Genomic DNA, 19344 nt, shown 5'->3' with positions numbered 1-19344 from the left:
AGGCATGAGGAAGCCATCCCGTGGCTACATGTGGTGGTTCTCCCACCTGCATTGCTTTTGTTGTATTGACGCCATTTACTGGGGTTCTAGTAATGTCTCATCTACTTCATCCTCCTCCCTTGTTTTCATGGTGAGGTAAGATCAATTATTTACTCACTTGAATGTAAATGCAAGAGGATATGGGTGGAAATAGACGTGGGTAACCTGAGGGAGCCTCTCACACATAGCACATGCACAAAACACACTCATTTAATCCAGCCGTGCATCTGTGAATCCAGTACCGGAGGTTTCATTGCTACCTGGAGCCAGGCCCCAGGGCCATGCATGAATAGGTTGGGGAGGAGCTGAGAAGGGAGGTCTCTCCTCTCTGACTGCCACACCCGCAGGCTTCTCTGTCACAGCGCTCTGAAAACTCCAAGGTGAGGGGAAATGTGTCACTGAATTAGGTTTGTTTGGGTTTTTTGACTCCATGTTGAGATAATTATGCACATACAAGGAGAAATGTTACAAAAACAGTGCAGAGTTCTCCAGTACCATTCACCCAGCTTCCCCTAAAATCAGCATCCTGCTTAACCGCCCTGCAGCCAACTTACTGAGAACGGTATGTTGGTACAGCGGCATCCACTCAACCACGGGCTCTGAGTGTATTTCATCAGAAGTGTTTTCACCAACGTTATTTTTCTGTTCCAAGATCTGATGCTGAATCCTGGGTCACCTTCGGTTGGCAGGATCTCCTTGGTCTCCTCCCCTCTGGGGCAGCCCCTCTCTCTTCCTGGTGTCTATGACTTTCATGAACACTTATGGGGAGTTCTGGTCAGTATTTTGCAGAATGTTTCTCAGTGTAGGTCTGCCCGATGTTTTCTCAGGATCAGACAGAGGCAGGGCACCACCTTTGAGTATGAGAGGTCCTTGGACCTGCCGCTGGGGTCACTAAACTTGCTCACTCAGGTACAGGGTTGTTTTTATTAACAACTTTATTTTGAGGGCATCTATGTAGATAGAATGCTTTTGTTTAAAGTTCACCTGCAAAAACCATGAAAATAATTCCCTAATTTGTGGGTTGTATGAATACGCTCAAGCTCCTGTAACAAACTACCATGGCCTGGGTGGCTTAAACCACAGAAATGCATTTTCTCGTGGTTCTGGAAGATAGAAGTCTGGGTGGAGGTGTCAGTGAGGTTGGTTCCTGCTGAGGCCTCTCTATTTTGCTTGTAGATGTCTATTTTCCCCCAGTGTCCCCTGCATGCATACACTCTTGATGTCTCCTCCTCTTCCTCTAAGGACACCTGTTGTATTGGATTTAGGAGCACCCGGATGGCCTCGTTTCAATTTAATTACCTAATTTAATGGCTCACCTCTCCAAATAGTCACATTCCGATGTACCAGAGGGCTGGGGATTCTATCATGAATTTTGAAGAGATCCCAATGCAGCCCATAAAAGACGTGTGCGTTTGTATAGTTGCATGCATGTATGTGGTTAAAATGCAGTGGGATACCCTGCAAAAGCAAACATCAAATGCACTCTGGGGAGGACTTGTGCCAGGAGGTTGGAGAAGCAGAATCAGAATGTTTAAATAACTTTCAATTCCATCTGCATTGTTGTATGTCTCAGTCTGAGGATAAGATACGGTGTCCATAATATTAAGGTGTCTATAGTCTTATGTTTCTGACTTTTCACATATCTGAAATAAGTCCTAATAGATGATTAGTGATCTTTTAAATGAAAGTCAGGAAAGGACTTCCCATTGTGGCTCAGGAATAACCATGGGGATGTGGGTTCAATCCTTGGCCCAGCTCAGTAGGTTAAGGATCTGACATTGCTGTGAGCTGCAGTATAGGTCACAGACATGGCCCAGATCCCATGTTGCCCTGTCCTGTGCTAGACTAGTTCACAACTACTTAATTAGCCAGGCTGTTGGAATCCCAGGCTGCCCTTTCCACCCTCCTCAGGACATGGAGGTGGGTCCTTGAATACTTGCAGTAACCCTATTGTCTGACACCAGCTTTGGCCACCAGCACCTGCAGGACCTCAGGGACAGCACACACCTGCTCTGAGGAGAGTTGCAACCTTGGTATTGGATGGGAATGGGGTCCATCAGGCAGCTCCCAAGCAGCCAGAGCCTACTTCATTCGTACATTTGGCTTTCTAAATGCCAGCGCTGCTCTCAATTATTTCTGTACAAATCCTTTGTACAGATTCTGCTGTTTCAGCTATGGCTTATTCTGTAAAAATCCTGAAATGGCCATGTGGATATTGAGCTCTGGGCAGGGATTGTGTTGTGTGTGTGTGTTTCTCTGTGTGTATTTGCCTCTATCAAGCATAGCACATCTGCTCCCTTCTCAGAGGCCACCACCTGCATATCTAAAGGACAGAAATGACAGGTGATGGTGTGTGTGCATACACCTTCTTTACTTTGAAGATGGGGATGATGCTGGATGTCTCTTTGGGAAGCCCTACAAAACAGGTGTTGAGATGTAAAACTGCACTTGGACTAGACCTCTGTATTTCTGGCCCAAATCTATGTGTTTGGCTTCTTGTGCCACCATGCCAATGTGTTAACATGCCCTTCCCTGCACGTCACTGCCTGTGTCCTGCCATGGTGCCAGCCCCCACACCTCTCACGTTCTTTATGCCCCAGTCTCCTCTCTTCCTGCCCTTGCAGGTGTGTAGCTCCTGACTTGCAAATCTTCCTGGAGAAAATCAACTACAATTTCCTCATTTAAGACAAAAGGAAGCCAGAACCTGGACAGGGAAGTCCTTTGTACAAGGATGTGGGTATAGTTAGTAGTTAGAGAGGGGGGTGAGGTTTGATCCACTGGTGTTGGCCGAGTACATCTCAGCTCCCCAAACCTTGCTAGAGACACATTCCCATGTTCAAAGCCCAGTGAGCCACCTCTTTCATTGTCAATACCTCAGTGAGTAACCCAATAAACTGTTTCTGATTGCTACTGTTCTACTGTGAATTGGCCTGTTAGGAATTAACACACTGGTTACCCAGCAAATTCCTGAGGAAATTATGGGACCATGGGTTTCAGACCAGTAACTTACAGGCTTTAGAGTTAAATAGCTAAGTACTCATCCTGACAAGTACTTGTGTTTTTGGCCACATTATTTAACCTCTCTAAGCTTCTCTAGTTCTTCGTTATAAGATGAAGAAAAAAAAATTATCTTATATATAATAATTGTGAATATTTAAATCAGGTAGTATGTTTAAACACTTAGCCTGGTCTTATTACATGCTAAGGAACAGTGTGTGTTTTTCTTTTTTCACAATGTTAAATATCTATAAATGGAAGAGGGGTAGCAGGTTCCTCGTTGCTAGCAATGTTCAAACGGAGGAGAGAGAACTCCTTCCTGGGTCATACTCCGGTCACGTGGTGCATGCTCAGGGAATAGTTATATGATCTCGGTGTCATGGGTTTTTGCCTCCTACCTGTTGCTCGGCATCCTCTGCCCATAGAGTTTATCCTGGGATGACTTGCTTTTACGTGATGTATTCTGAGACACGCATCACAAGCTTGGGGACCAGTCTTCTCTCTGGGATTCCTGCTGCCTCTCAACTGCTGCTGCCTCAGACACGCCCACTGCTCAGCATCTTTCTGCATCAGTGGATCCTACACCAGGAGCGACAAACATGGACATCTCCCAGGGCGGTGGAGGTAAGATGAATGAAGAAGCAACTATAAGGCAATGGATAAGAGCTGAGATCGAAGATAACCCAAGATCTCAAGTTCCTTCAATAGGGGCAGCCAGTGACTACTGTGGGGCAGCATCTGATCAAGGTGGCCAGACCATTTCATGTTCCAAGAGGAGCCTGCTTTGGCACCAATTCATGAAAAACAGTAGTGACGATGACTGCTGCTCTCCGGAAGCATTGTCTGCGGAGGTAAACAGAAAGGTTTTATTTGGTTGTTGTTTTCTACACAGCTGAGATGAATTCACCTTCTTAATATGCTAAAGCATTTTTGTCCACAGGGAGCAGTAATGAGCCAAATGCTATTTCATTGCCCTCAACTCGAATGCTTATTCCCATGGAATACATTGTATACCATTACATCAAAGAGGAAGTTGTAGATTTTTACTCCGTGTGCAATTTTTTTTTCAATTAAAGTTACTGATGCTGGTAATTTCTGCATTAGACCCTGAAGGAGAAGCAGCCTAAGGTCAATGTTTGCTCTCTTGGTTGAGCAGGTGTTACTGGGGAGGGGTGTCTCTTTTTTCCTTCATGAAAGTAAATCGAAAAGAAAATCAAGACTCCATGCAAAGAGACATACTAGCCAAATAGTCTCAGAACTCTAGCGAGTCTGCCTAATCTTCAGACTCCAGATGCTCAAATATGGTAAAACATGATTTCCCTTTCATCATTCTTTCCTTTTTCCCATGGTCTGTTTCATTGACTTTGAGTACTCAGTTTCATAGTATTCAAATAATGGTAACTTTGTTTCTAGATCTGGGTCTATAAATAATTACAGTCTACAGTATAGCAGGATAGCTGAGAGGGAGTATTTTTTGATCCTTATTTTTCATCATTTTTTTTATTTAGAGTTAAAAAACATCAATGACATAAAAGAGCAAACATCCAATGACTGAAAAGGAGAACGCTTTTTAACAATGCCTAGGGCCAGTAAAATTTCAAAGACTGATGTACCAGAGGGTGTTAACTGTATTGTCATAATAGAAAAATACTAACTAAAAAAAATAAGATTTGGAATTATGCTTTCTTGGATTTGAATTCTGGTTTTGCCACTAATTACCATGTGATCTTGGAACTTTTACTTAATGATGCTAAGTCTTAATTTTGTCTTTGGAAAGAAGGATTTGTGAATATGTACTCCATGGTTCTGATGCTGCAGGACCAACTGTGGGGGCTGTGAAGGGCCAGGTGGCTGAGAGATGAACAGGGTGCATCTTGAATGTGGGGAGCAGCCACAGACTCTTTCAGGCTTTTGACCAGTTGAGTACCATATCTTCAGACCTGTAGAAATGGAAATGGATCCCTTGAGACGGGCGCCCTGGGCATTTGGTGTGTCGGGAGCAGCAGACCATTTATGAATTTTTGGGAGCCAGCACCTGCGCCCTTCTGCTGACAGCTTCTCTTTCATTGCTTGGGAAGTTTTTCTCCTGTTTCGTTCCCCCCTTATGAGCAGTCACTGCTCTCCCATTTTTCCTCTCATCCTTCTCTTCACCATATAAGTCAGGACCCAGAACGATGCTGAGGTCTGTTTTAGTTTGAACAGATGATTGGATTCGGAAGATGTGGTATATATACACAATGGAATACTACTCAGCCATAAAAAAGAATGACATAATGCCATTTGCAGCAACATGGATGGAACTAGAGAATCTCATCCTGAGTGAAATGAGCCAGAAAGACAAAGACAAATACCATATGATATCACTTATAACTGGAATCTAATATCCAGCACAAATGAACATCTCCTCAGAAAAGAAAATCATGGACTTGGAGAAGAGACTTGTGGCTGCCTGATGGGAGGGGGAAGGAGTGGGAGGGATCGGGAGCTTGGGCTTATCAGATACAACTTAGAATAGATTTACAAGGAGATCCTGCTGAATAGCATTGAGAACTATGTCTAGATACTCATGTTGCAACAGAACAAAGGGTGGGGGAAAAAATGTAATTGTAATGTATACATGTAAGGATAACCTGACCCCCTTGCTGTACAGTGGGAAAATAAAAAAAAAAAAAAAAAAAAAAAAAAACTAACACTGAAATACAAGAACAGGCAAAAGATATGGCTATACTATTTGCAAAAGAAGAAATGCAAATGCCAGGACTCAAAAAAATAGCAAAAACAAAAATGAAAACCCCTGACCTTGTTTAAAATCAAAGAGATGCAACATAAAAAAATAAGGCCCTATATTTTATCCATTAAATGATTAAATATTTAAAAAAAATATTTCCCTTTCCTTTGGAGAAGGAAGAACTCATGTTGCAACAGAAAAAAGGGTGGGGGAAAAACTGTAATTGTAACGTATACATGTAAGGATAACCTGACCCCCGTGCTGTACAGTGGGAAAAAAAAATAAAAATAAAAAAAAAGGAATGACTAGAGCTTCCTTGGTGCTGTTTCCTCTGACTGTCCCTCCCTGATCCAGATGCTTGTCACCCATTTGTCCCTCTGTGCCATCAGTGTGATCTGTTTCTCTGCTTGGCAGTGATCCCTGGGTTTGTGGTTACCTGTTGTCTGAGATCCTCTGCTGGATCTGTGCACCTGTGGCACCTGTGTGCCCTCCTTCCAGTCCTTCTTCAGAGCTGGCATCTCAGGTATTTGTTGAATTTCGGGAACCACAAGTCCAAAGGCTCAGGTTCAAGAGACATCCTCCCAAAGTCAGAATTAGCTTCCTGTCCTCTTGAAAACCCTTTTGTTTTTAACATCTTTTCTTTTGTGTTTTTCCATGTCCTAGAAGGCAGGCTCAGCCTCCACCACATTCCTATTTCAATCACCATCCCCCCACCAAAAGCCCTGAAGTCAGACCAAAGACACAAATGGTCAACAGTCTACACTGGGAAGGACCAGAACTTCCCTTGGCAGAAATTGGGCAGAACTGGTCCAGCACATCTCATGACCAGTGGTGGGAGCACTCCCCTCGTCTGTTCAATCTTGGGACACAGGTGTGGGGAATGGGGAATGGCCCCAGGGGAATTGCCGTCTTGGATTCCCTCTAAAGTGGACACGTCCACCTAGCAGCAACCAAGTTGTTGCTCTGAGATCTTCCAACAGGTTCATCAGAGTTTTCTGAGGCCTTGTTTCACCCTCTGTTATTTCGTGAAAATGGGGATTGCCCTGTGACCCGTTTGATGTAATTTCCTTATTGGTTTCTGAAAACTCTTGGGTGGGTGAGCAAGGGAACTTGGGTGTTAACAGGTAAGGGGTCCCCTTGAATTTGGGAATGTATTCCCTTGAAATAGTCATGATCATTAAATAAAAGCCAACCTATGCACAGGGAGGTAAAAAGCAATCTTGGAGATGGCATTTTATTTTTCTTACTGACTTTTCCAATTCATCATCAGTCGGGGGGATTTTGGCAGTGCAGACAGATACAGTGTCAATTGGCATGGAGCTAACTGTGTACACAATGATTTCCTGTGCTTAAAGAAGGAATTAGACAATTAATTAAAAACGAAGTTTTGAGGTTTTCAGTGTTTGCTGCCTCATGAATCACTGTATCATGATTGTCTTCTGACAAAGTAACTTAATATGATTGAAATATTTAACTCATAATCCTACTAATTAGGTTCAAAATCCTGTGGCTTGAAAAGGTACTATTTCACAAGAAAGAATAAACACATGCAGTCACTCTTAATCATTCACTCACTCACTCAACAAACATGTATCAAGCATCAATATTAAATGACAGGCACTGAGCAGGACTTTGACTTAGGTACAGTGGATTAAAAAAAAAAAGGCCCAATTCTTGCTCTTGTGTAGCTATTTAGTATAAAAGAAAGGCATTAAATAAAATGCAAATGAATATATAAATGCAATTTATGATAAAAATGTGATGAAGGGAATGTATATGTGCCTAGGATAGGTGCTAAAAATGAATGGGAATTTCTCCAGTAGCAGATTTCAAGTAAGCAGGAAATAACTGGGCAAAAGGACATTCTTTCCTTTTTCTTTTTCCTTTTTTAAATTTTAGGGCTGCACCTAAAAGCATATGGAAGTTCCCAGGCTACAGGTGAAATTGGAGCTGCTGCTGCCTGCCTACACCACTGCCACAGCAATGCCAAATCCGAGCCATATATGTGACCTATGCTGCAGCTCATGGCAACACCGGATTCTTAACCTACGGAGAGAGGCCAGGGATGGAAGCCACACCCTCACAGACACTATGTCAGGTTCTTACCCGCTGAGCCACAACGGGAACTCCCATTCCTTCCTTTTTGCTGTCATCTCCTTACTCTCAGTGGTATGTGGCTATGAAACCCTTTTCATGTCTGCAGCATAGTTCCCATCACATTGTGTTAAAGTCACCTGTGTGTTCTTCATTCTAGATCATCAACCCATAGGGCCAAGATAAGGAATGGGTTGTATTCGTCTTGAATTTCAGCAAGTCTTATAGGTCCGGCATGGAGAACTGCCCCATCTGATGGGCTGACATTTAAACTTCAGAGGAATATTGAAGTACATGTGCCCAGCCATCCCTGGAACAAGCAGGCATCTATTCACAACATTAATATACCAGTTTGGGTGAAAGATTTGCCAGTTTAGTCAGGCTGAGTTCCCTGGGGAACACTGAAGTCGCTTCCAGAGAAGCCAGTACTGCCATCATTCCCCTAACTGAGGGAGCTGGCTGTAGTGGACTGCGGTGGCATTTAACACCTGTACCACAACTCATGCTTAATCTTGGGAGATGACTGATGTTATCAACGGGCAGAGCTAAGAGGGATCAAGGGAGATGATGCTGTAGTCCCTCAACATCTGGACTCAGATTCTGACCCAATCTCGTGCCCAGGCTCCATCCGTTCTGTTTCCTGATCTGCTGAATGAGGAGGGTGAGAAAGTCATTTTCCAAGGCCGTGTCATGGCATAAAGACTACTGGAACTATGTCTACACTTGTGATGGAATGTGATGGAGGAGAATGTGAGAAAAAGAATGCATATATGTAGAACTGGGTCACTTTGCTGGACAGTGGAAATTGACAGAACACTGCAAATCAACTATAATAAATTTAGAAAAGACTACTAGATTTGGCTTTGGAAAAACTGTATTCAAAGCCTCAGATCTATCCTGTGTGAGCTCTGTGAAATTACCAGTTAATTTACCTTCCTCTCATCTGTCGGAGGAGGGTAGAAAATATGCATTCTATATACCACACAGTCTGGTTTTTTTGGTGAGAATCTGATGAAACAGTAAATGTAAAAGTATTTTGTTAATTGAACTCAGGATATCAATTTCAGGATATTTTCTCGTACTCTCTTTACTCTGCAACCCAATCATGTCTCTCTCTCTTGCTCTTTTTTTTTTTTTTTTTTTTTTAAATTCCCAATTCATAGTAAAGTGCCTGTGAAGTAGCAGGTGCTAAATCACTGCTTGTTGCATGAGAGAATTAATAAAGAACTCATGATACAGTTGCAAAGCAGCTGTTTGGGATTAGTGGGAATTTCTGAGGCCCCATGAAGCTGTAGGGCTCAATCTAGAGGTGAAAAACACTACTGCATGTCCTTGCTAACCACCCCAAAACCAACGGTGAGTGTGCCAGCTCTCAGGCCAAGGCCATGGGCCATTTATTTCCCTCAAGTCTGGGCTGCAGCAGCAGGGCTGGGCCCACCCTGTGTCACGGAGAATGAGCTGATTCTGGGACCAATTGCGCTGTTTTTTTTAGCTGTGAGAGGATGGCCAAATTAAGACACAAAACTAACAAACACGACAACGAACTCAGCATACACAACCCAGGTAAGATTTCTAGACTGAATATTGATTCATTATACTGTGTCTAAGCTAGCTCTGAATTACAGAACTGGGATCTTTTCAACTTTTTCTGTGATTCAATTACATTGTATTGAATATCAGTGCATGCTTTGTGATAAAATATTGCTGTTTCTTGTTTGTCTTACTCTTTATTTCACCTCTTTTTTCTAGCCTTTTCTGGAACTTCAGCAAATTTTTATGTGGCTACCTACTTTTTGATTAATCAGTCTTTGATGTTATCTATCTAATTCCTGTTATGGTGGATGAGAATTTAATTCTCTTATACCATTTTTTTTCTCTTATATCATCCCCTCCTTTTCTCTCCCCAGTCATCTCAAATTGCGATTTTGAAAATTTTGTTTAAATCGGTATTCAGTGTTCTTACTGGGTCGTGCACGAAACATTCATAGCTGAACATTGCAGTGCATTCTGATTCCATTTCCTTTATGTCTTTTTCTGAAGCATGTCATTTTATCATTTATTTAGACTCTTGTATGCCTTGTTCATCCTTTCCAGAGCTTCTTCTTTATACTGTTTCTGCAAGGTCAGTCACATCAATGAACTTATCTGCTCATATTTTTTTTTCTCTAGGAGACACTCTAACAGACCTGCCTTCTCTTTTTTTCAGGGTTGTTTACTCTCTAGAACAGCTGCACCACTGCTGTCCTGGGCCTCCCATCACAGTCATCCTCGGAATTCCCCTTCTTTTGAGTGGGGTTCCTGAGTTCTGCATCTTATGACTTCTTTTCTTTTCTGTCTCGTCTATTTATTTTGGATATACTTTCCAGCTGCTTCATCAGGTTAAGGAATGGTTGTCCTCCACACCTATGAACAGGTGTTATCTTGGGATCCCCATTTATCATCATCCTGGAGAACCATTTTTCTTCTCTCTGTTGAATTTCCTCTTTTCTGTATCATGTCTTCTTCTTTTTTTCTTTAATTATCTTGTTTTTTTTTTTCAACAATTTCCACAGGAAGCAGCTATAGTGGGTAAATTTTTTTGAGACCTAGCATATTTGGAATGACTTCGATAGTGTAAAATCTAAGTGAGAAATAGTTTTCCTTCAGAAATTTGAAGACAACATCCACTGCATTTTGGGTTCCAGGTTCCTTTTGGGAAACCTGAAGTCATTCTGATTTGCACCTGGGTGCAAACACTAGGTGCTTGGACAGGTTTTATCAACTAGTGTGGCTGGGCATTTCTTGGAGAAACTTTGTGTCAGCATTTCTAGGTATTTCTTTATATATATATGGTGCCTCTGCCACTGTATGGCATGGTGACCCAGTTACACTTACATGTATACATTCTTTTTTCTCATATTATATGTTCCATCATAAGTGACTAGACAGACATCCCAGTACTAAACAGCAGGATCCCATTGCCAATCCATCCCGAAGGAAACATTCTACATCTATTTACCCTAAGCTCCCAGTCCCTCCCACTCCCTCCCCTTCCCCCTTGGCAACCACAAGTCTATTCTCCAAGTCCATGATTGTCTTTTTTGTGGAAAGTTTCCTTTGTGCCATATGTTAGATTCCAGATATGTCATATCATATGGTATTTGTCTTTTTCTTTCTGACTTACTTCACTCAGGATGAGAGTCTCTAGTTCCATCCATGTTGCTACAAATGGCATTATTTTGTTCTTTTTAATGGCTGAGTAGTATTCCATGGTGTATATATACCATATCTTCCTAATCCAATCATCTGTCAGTGGACATTTGGGTTGATTCCATGTCTTGGCTATTGTGAATAGTGCTGCAATGAACATGTGGGTGCATGTGTCTTTTTTAAGGAGAGTTTTTCCCAGATATATGCCCAAGAGTGGGATTCCTGGGTCATATGGTAGTTCTATGTATAGTTTTCTAAGGTACCTCCATACTGTTCTCCATAGTGGTTGTACCAGCTTACATTCCTATCAACAGTGCAGGAGGGTTCCCTTTTCTCCACACCCCCTCCAGCATTTGTCATCTGTGGACTTATTAATGATGGCCATTTTGACTGGTGTGAGGTGGTATCTCATGGTAGTTTTGATTTGCATTCCTCTAATAATCTGGGATGCTGAGCATTTTTTCATGTGCTTGTTGGCCGTCTGTATATCTTCATTGGAGAAATGTCTATTCAGGTCTTTTGCCCATTTTTCAATTGGGTTATTGGCTTGTTTGCTGTTGAGTTGTATAAGTTGTTTGTATATTTTAGAGATTAGGCCCTTGTCAGTTGCATCATTTGAAACTATTTTCTCCCATTCTGTAAGATGTCTTTTTTTTTTTTTTTTTTTTAGTTTCCTTTGCTGTGCAAAAGCTTTTCAGTTTGATTAGGTCCCATTGGTTTATTTTTGCTTTTATTTCTGTTGCTTTGGGAGACTGACCTGAGAAAACAATGAAACTTTAGAAAAGGAATACAGAAATACAATACCTTTTAAAATTGCACCCCCAAAAATCTAATACCTGGGAATATACCTGACCAAGGAGGTAAAGGACTTAAATACCAAGAACTATAAAACATTAATCAAGGAAATTAAAGAAGAAGTAAAGAAATGGAAAGATTTTCCATGCTCCTGGGTTGGAAAAATTAATATTATAAAAATGGCCATACTACCCAAAGCAATCTACAAATTCAGTTCAATACCTATTAAATTACCTATGACATTTTTCATAGAACTAGAACGAACAATCCAAAAACTTATATAGAACCTCAAAAGACCCAGAATTGCCAAAGAAATTCTGAAGAACAAAAACCAAGCAGGAGGTATAACTCTCCCAGACTTCAGGCAATATTACAAAGCCACCATAATCAAGACAGTGTGGTACTGGTACCAAAACAGACATACTGACCAATGGAACAGAATAGAGAACCCAGAAATAAACACAGACACCTTTGGTCAATTAATCTTTGACAAAGGAGGCAAGAATATAAAATGGGAAAAAGTCTTTTCAGCAAGTATTGCTGGGAAATCTGGACAGCTACATGCAAATCCATGAAACTAGAACACGCCCTCAAACCATGCACCAAAATATACTCAAATGGCTGTCAGACTTAAATATAAGACAAGGTATCATCAAACTCCTAGAAGAGAATATAGGCAAGACATTCTCTGACATCAACCTTACAAATGTTTTCTCAGGTCAGTCTCCCAAAGCAACATTTCTAGGCATTTTTTTTTTTTTTTTAGGCTTGTCGGATGTTTTTGAGAAGATTTAGAATCTTCTGGCTGAGGGAAGGGCCAGCTGTCATGGGAGTACAGCGGTGAGGCAAACCTGGGAGGCTTCTCTCCACACACTGTTCTTCTTTGTAAAGGTGCCTCTGCCACCCAAAGACTACCTCTCTTACCCCTTTAAGATGGTAAAATCCTCCAGCCAACCCTGGAGGCAGCAAGGGCAGGTGCTTGGAGGCCCAGGGAGGGGAGGAAAGGCTGCTGGGGGCTATGGAGTCTCCTGAGGATTCTTGGGGTAGGTTGAGTTAGCTTTGATCTTTCCTGCTGCAGTTCCGGGATTTGGCTTGCTTGGATCTGTTAAGTCAGGTATTTCTCATCTGCTTGCTTTCAAGCTATCAAAATGTGGAGCTGTCTCAGCTCCCACTCTCCCAAATTTTGTGGGTTTATGCCTTTAAAAATACATTTTTTAAATGTAACTTTAGAGGAGGTACGTGAAAAGGAAAAAATAGATATGTATGTGTTTTACTTACAAGGAATAATCAGTTTTATGGGTGTCTTTTATCTAGATTCTTACTACAAGAGCAACAGTAACATCTTCTTGAAACATCTTCAGCTGTGAAGATTTGGGGGAGAAAATAATGTATCCACTGGAGCAATTTCTAAGAAGACCAATCAATCCTTGGACAGAATAACAGAAACAGCGATCAACAGGTATTGTATTTCAATAGTTATTGAATTGCCACAAGAAGTCAACTGATTTCATATATTGTATGCATTCCTCTGAATATTCAGGGTTTTAAAATTTGTTTTCTTTTTTCCATTTCAGAGGAAGGATCAGAAGGAAGAGAGCCTAACGAAATTCTCTCAGGACACAAAGTTGGTAGGAAATGATTTGGGTTGAAATCAAGAGCTTGATTCAAAGACTTTTCCTTGGACCCCATTTGACGTTTCTGTGCAGTAATGAATGTACTGTATAGATAATTAAATAAAAGCGTGCATTAGGAGAAGTGATGAGAGAGAGATGACATCAAATAAGCAACTTACTGACGATCTATGTGGAGCAAAATCATGACCAGAATCAGGAAAAAGGGTGATGATTTTGTCTACCCACATCCAGAAAGAGAGTCTCTTTCTATTTGGTTACATTAAATCTGTCCTAAAGCCGACGTTGAATTAAAGCTCTTCACTGACAGATGAACTTTGAAGAAAAAGCCCATAAAACCACTTGTTTTTAAGCATCCATAAAATTGGTTGATGTTCCCTGAAGCTCCTCAGGGTGAAATCATCACCTGCTGATCACTTCGCTGACAGCGAGTGAACTTTTTATTTAATAGACGGTGGCCAACGTGAGCACCACTTGGTCTGATTCAGCAGCTTAGGCTCCCTCTACTAAACATTAGCAAAGGCACTGCTGTCCGTGGAAAATGCACCTCTGTTTTCTCTTTAATTTTCTGGTTCGCTGTCCTTTGGAACAGAAATTTTGAAATGTCAGAGTTGTAGGTGGAGCCTGCCATTGTGTAGTCTTCCTTTTGAGTCCCAGTTTGGCCGTTTTCTAGGTATTAACCTCGGGGAAAAGACTGGCCTTCTCTGAGCCTATTTCCCCACGAGAGAAAAACTCAGTTACGTTGGCGTTATTTTAGACATGGGCTTGCACTGAGGGGGAAGCTGTTTGTACAGCACTTGCCGGGATGTCTGGCTGTATTGATAGTGTTACTTCTGTTCATTCTCTTAGCAGTTTATTATTCAGTGTATGATGGGCAATGTGATAAAAGCTAAGTATTCAAAAAGGAATAAGTCTTGATTCCTAATTCAAGGAGGGGAGACATTAGTGGGGGAATAGAGGAGAAATAGCTCATGGTAATCATTCTGAAAAAACTTCTCTCTATGAACAACCTACTGCCTATGCACCACTGACTCTCACACTGATCTACTCAGCCAGGACTGCTCCTCTAAAAGCAAAGCTCCAGTTCCATAAGCCCAACTACTACTCACACTTGGGTCTCTGAAGGACATCTCCAAAGCAGCAAGCCCAGTGACAGGCTTGTGATCTCTCCCCTCAGACTTCCCCACTTCATGATAGAGGGACTGTCTCCTGGTTGTACAAACTCAGAGTCCAGGAATTATCCTCGAGATGTTTCTTTTTATGGCTCACCCATATCCGATAGTAAAAATACTCCAAATTTAATGCCAAATCACATATCAAATATACATATGTTGCTTTTTTAGGGCAGCAACCACTGCATATGGAAGATCCCAGGCCGGGGGTCTAAACGGAGCTACAGATGCTGGCCCACACCACAGCCACAGCCACTCGGGATCTGAGCCGCGTCTGTGACCGACCCCACAGCTCATGGCAATGCTGGATCCCTGACCCACTGAACGAGGTCATGGATCAAACACGCATCCTCATGGATACTAACTGAATTCATCTCCGCCGCGCCACAGAAGGAGCTCCCCAAATCATACTCATGTCTATTTATTAATTGTTCTTTTCTATCGCCAACACCCTGATAAAAGCTCCCATCACTTTTCTTACTGTGTTTCTGTACTAGGTCACCAGCATCTTGCTGTGGTACCCTCTAATTCATTTTTAGGTTGCAGCCTAAAAACTTTCGTCTTTCCACTGCTTTTAAGAAAGAAACCAACAGGCACTAGGGACATGCTGACCCTGCTGCCTTCCCTCCTTCCCCGATGGGGCTCCTTTCAGTTGTGCTAATGTGCTGGTTCCTTCTCACCGCAGGGTCTTGAGAGCATGTCATTCCTGCATGGGGGGGGGCAGGGGGGAAATCTCACCAACGTCTTTGTCTAATTACCTCTTCGTCACCTTCAGCCAGCCGCTTAAGTGTCATTTTTCTCTGAAAAAAAGTTTCATAGACTAGGTTGCTTGTGCTAAGATCTCACAGAAAATGTATTTTTCTTCTGAGTATTTATCCGTATGAAAGAGAATCACCTATTTCTTATTATGAGTATTTGATTAACCTCTCTGGCCAGCCAATGGAGGCAGAATGCTGTTTTCCCTGCTGTGTCCCTGGAGGCGAGGACAGTGGCCGAGGCACACAGAGTGCTCAATAAGTATTTGTGTCGGGAATGCACGGCCTGGGAAGTCCACGAGAAGTAGGAGCCATGGAGCTCGCTTCCTCTCCTGTATGCACAGCCCAGGGAATGTGTGCTCAAGTGGATGAATGATGGAGAGATTAAGTGAAGGAATGGAATGCTTTGCTAAAGATAACACGGGGCCACACAGGGTAGCGATCCAGCTGAGAGGAGCCGGGAGGGTGGCCGGGACGCCTTCCCAGAGGTGAGGCCAACAGATCAGCCCAGGGCCGGGAGCACACCCACAAAGAGAGGAGGCCAGGTGTCTGTGTGGGGGGGACCCTGAGCATCCCAGGCTGGTCAGGGAGGACTGCGTGAGCAAGAGAAGGGGTCTGCGTGCCTGCTCCAAAGAGGACTCATGAGAAATCAGATGTAATCCCCCATGAGAAGGTTTGACAGCAGCAAGGATGAGTCCTAAAGGAAAGAGGCAGAAGGAAGCGCTGCTCTATAAGGATGACACACATCTGCACTCAGAGCTCCTGGGATGTGATCAAAACAGAGCTTGTTCTGAGCTGAGAAAGGAGCCCAAAGGGCACAGAAGTGAGCAGCGGAGTCAGAACTAACGTGATGAGTCTGAATGGATGAAGTACGAGTGGGAATAAAGAAGGACAGACCTCACTCTTATCAAGTCAGGGCGGGAGAACTTGGTGCTAAATACACAGAAGGATTCCATATCTGTTTCAGCCTGCAGAGGCAAAACAGGAGTTGGAAAGCGACGCTTCTGGCACCCTCTGGGATGCGCCAATCTCCAGCTCACCCTCAGAACCCCCTCAACAAAGGCTGAGCGGCCCAGCCTGGTCTCCTGCTCACACAGATCCAGGAGGCATGGGGTCTAGCTCCCGTGCTGTGGGGCCACCCTCTCCACTGGCCAGAGGCACCCACGAGTAAGGGATGCAGGGCTGACACTGACTGGGTAGGGATGTCTGCTGACCTCTCGTGGGCCCCTCTGTTACTGAGTCCAAACACACTGCTTGCTGCGTGGCAGGCCATGAAGTCAGGAGATGAGGTGCTGGGCAGGGGACAGCTTTATTTGGAAAGGCAGAAGACTGGGAAGATGGTGGAGTCATATCCCAAAGAACCCAAAGAAATCAGGCTTGTTTTATTCTAAAAGCGGGGGGGGAGCTGGTTGGTTTCTGCAAACTTGCTGGTTTCAGGAACACTTTGTCCACTGGCTCAAGATGTTCGTATAAACCTCCCACAAGACAAATGTTATTCTCTGTTCAGAGCCTTGAGAATGGGCCATTCTGTATATGTCAGCCTATAGGCAGCATTGTTAATTTGATGGAAAAGCGATGGCATGCACGTAAAAGTTAAAGAAACCGATCTAATGTGGAGTCAGGTTTTTCTTCCCTATTACAATGCCTTTGCCTTCCATATTTCTGCTGACCCAACACTCAAGCAGCCATGGCCCTTGTGGGTCCTGTCAGGCTCCTCCCGTAACCCTGGGTGGGACCTCCCTTTTCTTTGTCCTGCCACACACTCTACCTTCAGGCCTGCCTGTGTCCTTAACTGGAGAGCCCTTAAAAAACTAAATATAAAACCACCATATGGTCCAGCAATCCCTCTCCTGGGCATCTATCCAGAGGAAACCATAATTCTAAAAGATACATGCACCCAAATGGTCATTGCCGCACTGTTTACAATAGCCAAGACATGGAAACAACCTAAGTGTATATCGACAGCAGAATAGATCAAGAAGTGATACAAAGAAACAATGGGATATCACTCAGCCATAAAATACAATAAAATAATGCCATATGCAGCAACATGGATGGACCTAGAGATTATCATACTAAGTGAAGTCAGTCAAACAAGTATCATAGGCGATCAGTCATACGTGGAATCAAATAAAAGTGACATAAAAGAACTTATTCGCCAAACAGACTCACAGATTCGGAAATCTAACTTATGGTTTCCAAAGGGGAAACATCGCGGAGACGAAGAAATTGGAAGGTTGGGATTAACATACATACACTATATAAAATATCTAAGTAGCAAGGACCTAGTAGTCTACAGCACAGGGAACTCTAGTCAATGTTCTGTAGAAATATATATATATATGGGAAATATATATGGGAAAAAATCTGAAAAAGAATGGATGTATTTGTATATATAACTGATTCTTTTTGCTGTACACTTGAAACAAACACAGCTTCGTAAGTCAACTGTATGCCAACATATGTTTTTTTTTTCAGGGCCATACCCACGGCATGTGGAGGTGCCAAGGCTAGGGGTCCAACTGGAGCTGTAGCCACCAGCATACACCAGAGCCACAGCAAGGTGGGATCTGAGCCGTGTCTGCAAACTGCACCATAGCTCATGACAACGCTGGATACTTAAATCATTGAGCGAGGCTAGAGATTGAACCTGCATCCTTATGGATCCTAGTCAAGTTCATTAACCACTGAGCCAAAGGGAACTCCCTACATTTGACAGTTCTAGCCCCTTCCTCAAAGGCTTCCCCAGTGCTTGCAGGCATGTGGAATGGCATTTCTAGTTGTCAAGAAAGGGCAAATGTCTAGATCTAGAATGACTGAGGTTTTAGGTGGAGGCTTTTGAATCCAGAGGTGCCTTAAATGCCTTAAAGCTCCTGCCAGGGACAGAGACGACAGGAGGATACTGTCCATTCCATTTGAGACCCAGAAGACCCCTCTCGACAGGGACTCATCCCCTGGAGCCAGTTAACCTCTGTGACTTTCCAGCTAAAGGTGGATGGATAGGAGCTGGCCTGCATTTATCGCCACGTTCAAGAGGTGTGCACCTCAGTTGTTAAGGCTGCTGTGACAAATACCACAGACGAACCCCACGCTCAGGACCTCACCATCTCCCAGTGGCCCCACCTCCAAATACCACCCCACTGCGGAGTAGGGCTTCCGCACCCAGATTTAGGGGATGGGCACAGACATTCAGTCCAGAGCAGTGGGCACGTGCATGAGTGAGGCTTCTTTTCCTGGGGAGGGTTCGAATCTCCCTCGACCTGCTCAGTCCTGAAGGCGGTGGGATGCTTGCAAAGAGCCTGGGGCCCAGATCTATTTCTCCACCTCCTACCATCCGGCCAGACTTGGAAAAGCCAAATCACCTCTTTCTTTCTGCCCCTCAGCTGGCTTCTCCCTCGCATGGCCATGGGAGTATCTGGTCCACCTACTTCAGGGGGCTGTCAGGAGTGAAAGGAGATAATGCGTGAAAGCAAAATCCCTTGGAAAACTGTAATGTCCTGTATCCATGTGCCTGGATGCTCAGACCATTGAGGTCTTGGATTAAAGCAGTCGTGGGCCTCCAGCTGTGGATGGTCTTCCTGAATCCTGAGAAGTAGTTTGATCACGACCTGTGCTATTATTAGAATACTTCTCAGCTTGAGGGCTTCTCCTCTACTGTCTGCAATCATTATATAATCTTGGTACTTCACCCATATTTTCCAATTGAACAAATGCAACAACGCAACAATCTGTGTCTTGGTTTTACTGCTTTTGTGATTTTAAAATACCGCAGAATAATTTAGAATTGAAAGCAAGCATCTACCTCAATGTTGCATTACATTGAGACAAACAACTTAATAGTTCTAAGCCTATATTTAACTTTATATTAGGAAGAAACCTGAAAAAAATGCCTTCATAGCCTATCATTTCATATCAGAAAAACCAGGCCCACAGCATAAGTAACT

The 19344-nt window shown here is 43.2% G+C and overlaps 1 long non-coding RNA gene across 1 annotated transcript; it reads left to right on the top strand.

Annotated features, from left to right (window-relative positions):
• Positions 1 to 9158: 9158 nt before the first annotated feature.
• On the top strand, positions 9159 to 14381 carry LOC146404988 (uncharacterized). Its single transcript, XR_014842617.1, has 3 exons — positions 9159 to 9421; positions 13157 to 13301; positions 13417 to 14381. It is a non-coding gene; the product is annotated as an uncharacterized LOC146404988 (long non-coding RNA).
• Positions 14382 to 19344: the final 4963 nt, after the last annotated feature.

The sequence above is a fragment of the Sus scrofa genome, chromosome 3 (assembly GCF_054392235.1).
Source record: "Sus scrofa isolate SSC_HxYL_T2T_F1_AM1 chromosome 3, Sscrofa_HxYL_maternal_Yorkshire_Landrace_v2.0, whole genome shotgun sequence".
Classification (NCBI taxonomy): domain Eukaryota; kingdom Metazoa; phylum Chordata; class Mammalia; order Artiodactyla; family Suidae; genus Sus; species Sus scrofa.
This window is presented reverse-complemented; position numbering and strand designations above follow the sequence as displayed.